The sequence below is a fragment of the Pyrgilauda ruficollis genome, unplaced genomic scaffold (genome assembly GCF_017590135.1).
Source record: "Pyrgilauda ruficollis isolate IOZ18807 unplaced genomic scaffold, ASM1759013v1 scaffold168, whole genome shotgun sequence".
In the NCBI taxonomy this organism is placed as follows: Eukaryota; Metazoa; Chordata; class Aves; order Passeriformes; family Passeridae; genus Pyrgilauda; species Pyrgilauda ruficollis.
In genome coordinates this window covers 433,707-436,824 of record NW_024515653.1, presented here as the reverse complement: position 1 = coordinate 436,824, position 3,118 = coordinate 433,707, and the positions used below count along the sequence as shown (strand labels likewise).

General features: G+C 44.3%; 1 protein-coding gene across 2 annotated transcripts in view; it reads right to left on the bottom strand.

Moving 5' to 3' along the window:
• UBE2G1 (ubiquitin conjugating enzyme E2 G1) overlaps positions 1–3,118 on the bottom strand; it is a 25,709-nt gene that overhangs the window by 21,451 nt on the left and 1,140 nt on the right. The window lies entirely within an intron of this gene.

The following is a 3,118-nucleotide window of genomic DNA, read 5'->3' as shown; positions in this document are numbered from 1 at the left end:
CCAAAATCAAAAATACCCCCCCCAAAATAAACAAACAAAAAAAAAACCCACCCAGCAAAAAACCCAAACAGCACCAACCAAAAATGTAAGCACAAATATGTTTGAATTTTAAGATATTTCCAGAAGCTGCTACAGCTTACAATTAAGTTCATTTGAGAGGGAACCACATTTAATTTGACAGATATCCATAGACATCTGATCCTCCAGCTCTAGTTAGACCACCCTTTTTAAATGGCTTTGATATTAAGAGATCCCAAATCATCACTTCCTTAAGACTTAAAAAAACCTCAAAAAATCCAAACCCATAAAAACTACTCAAAGTTCTTACTACTTTGAATTGTTCTTGTGCCTAAATGAGGGCAAGCACATGTCAATATAAAAACAGCTACTACACTTAGTCCCTGGGGTATCCAGCCCAGTATTTCATTAGCAAAGGCACTGTGAAGCCACACAGAAATTGGGAGATTAAAAAATAACCCACATGTAACTTGAAATTATATTTTGTGACTGTCATTGAATGTCCCTTCTCTCTGAGCATTATCAGCATCCAGAACATGCCACTGAAGCACACAAGCATGTTGTACATGGTGCTGTGGTACCAGCTCACTGCTCAAGTTACAAGCCAGCTTGCTTTCAAAAAAAAAAAAAATATAGAAGTCTGTCTACATACACTCACTGGAGCAACTTCAGCTTGTGTTGTCAAGTTTTGCTCTGTTTAGTAAGGCCCACTGTTTTACATCTCACTGACAACCAGCAGCCTCATCAGTTGACCTATACTTTGACAAAGGACTCAGGAATTAAAACAGCTCATTAAACTGCTCCATGCCAGGCACCTTCTTTCCCCATAATTAAGAACCAAAGCATATGGGGAACCAAACAAGTAGCCACTCTGAGAACTACTGTTTAAATTTCTCCCTTCTCCTGCACTGTTTTTTCTTCTAGGCATTAAAAAGAAATATCCAGGGTCTCACCATTAAAGAATTTTTATACTCGTCTACTGTTCCACCATTGTATAGGTTTCAGATTCTCACTTCAACCTCCCTTCATTTCTGGATGTCTTGCTTCAATCTCAGATCTGTCCTTATCAAAGCACAACTGAATGATCTACAGCAATTTAAACTAGCTTAGAGCACATAACTCATCAACTGTCCTTTTACTGTTCTCCAAAACCCAACCACCAGGTACAAGTCCATGACTCACCACACCTGATACAGGCAAAAACTGCATGGAGCAGAGAGACTGAGTATCAGTCCCACTGGGGAAAATACCACCAGAGTAGTGGCTTTTGGTTTGAGGTAGAAGAAACAATGTGGGTATTAACAAAGGGACACGTTGGAGCAGGTGAGACTTGGAAGACAGTCAGCAGTAGGGAAGGAAAATCACGAAGCTCAGCCTCTAAGACTTCAGGCAGCCTGACACCAGAAAAACCAGTGTCAGTCCAGTGCCAGCTGAGTTCAGATGTCACATAGAAAATAGTTTCTTCCATACATGGTAACTTTCTCAGGTCAGTTATTCCACATAAGACTTTTGAAGAGTTCAAGACTCTTCTTCAACGCTCACCATACTTCATGCACACTCAAAGTCACTTTTAATATGGTTTCAATTTCTTTTAGTACATGTAAAGGGATACCAAAGGTATTGATATTACTTAAAACAAAACCCCCAGAATAACTGCATGATGCAAGAAAATGGCTGCAGTAAGTACAGCTGAATCAGTAATAGGGGCAACTAGAAAAGCTCCCCAGTTTTTACCAGTACACATAAAACCTTCAGATAAGACTGAGCAGAAAGTTAAACAGAAGTTAACCCCTAGATCTAGTAGTTCACAAATGTACTTACATATCCAACCAGTCTGTGCTTATACAAAGCCTTAAGACCTCACAAGACCAAAAAAAAAAAAAAAAAAAAAAAAATAAATAAACACCAAACCACCACAGAAGCTGCATACTTACTATTAAGAGACTTCAACCAAATGTCCAAATTTCTTTTGTGGAGCACAATTACTAGACTAAAAGAGAAATTCCAGACAGCTGAACAACTACTCTAGGTTACCAAATGCTTTTTATTATCAAGTTAGAAAGCAACTATTCCACACTGTTTCCCTTTAGGGATCATATATAGGAGAGAGAAGCTTCACATCACATCCAGTCTGGAGCTCGTGCAGTAAGCCCATACCGAGGCATTATTAGCTTATCTGAACGTGCAGACACCTCACTGAGTGTCACTAATAATTTCAGCAGTTACCAGGGCATTAACAGGTGCATGCTGATGTTCAGGACTAAGACCACAGTATTCGATTTTTAGCCACAGTACAAGATTTGTTGGGGTTTTTTTAAGACCTGTACCTTAAAGGGATAAAACGTTCTGTGCTAGTAGTTAGCAATATTGAAGTTTCTCAAACTGATCACCATCCAAATCCAGAAAACAGTGCTGGAGATGCACAAACACATCATCCAGCTCGCTATACTCGGTTATGCAACCTCATCTCCTTACTGCTAACAATGCTGCTTTCCACCCTAAGGCTTCCAACGACATTAACTGAAGTTTCGGGCCAAAATCCTCCTCCGGGAATTCCTGTGCCACCCAGTGACCCTGTCCCTTTGTATGGCTACTCGGCCAACTCCAGCCAGTGCTGTAATTGCCTGAGTTTAAGTACACCTGGCACACATTTCCTTAACTGGGTATAAAGCAGTTTTTACGTAAGAGACCAAAAAGGCGACCCGATTCTCGCAAGGTACCCCGCAGACCCGTGCGCTTCCTCGAATGGATCGCCGTATCCCGGCCCAGCAGGCAGAGGATGCGGCGAACATGTGCAAGTGGGGGAGGGAGGAAGGGAGCGCTGCCGGCTCGTTTCCCTTTAAGTGTGGCAGCGCACACATGGAGCCGCATTGTGCGGCCCCGCGCATGCGGGGCCCCTCGGCGGGGCCGGGCCGGGCCAGCTCGGCCGCCCGCCCGGGGACAAAGGGAGGGGGCGCGGCGACACCGAGCTCGTCTGACACCCCGATGACACCCCACTGCCCTCCGCCGCCGGCCCGGCCGCAGCACCCAGGCCGTGTCCGTCCCCCAGCCCGCTCCCCAACTCCTCCTCCCCCGCGCCCGTCCCGCCCTCTCGCCCCCG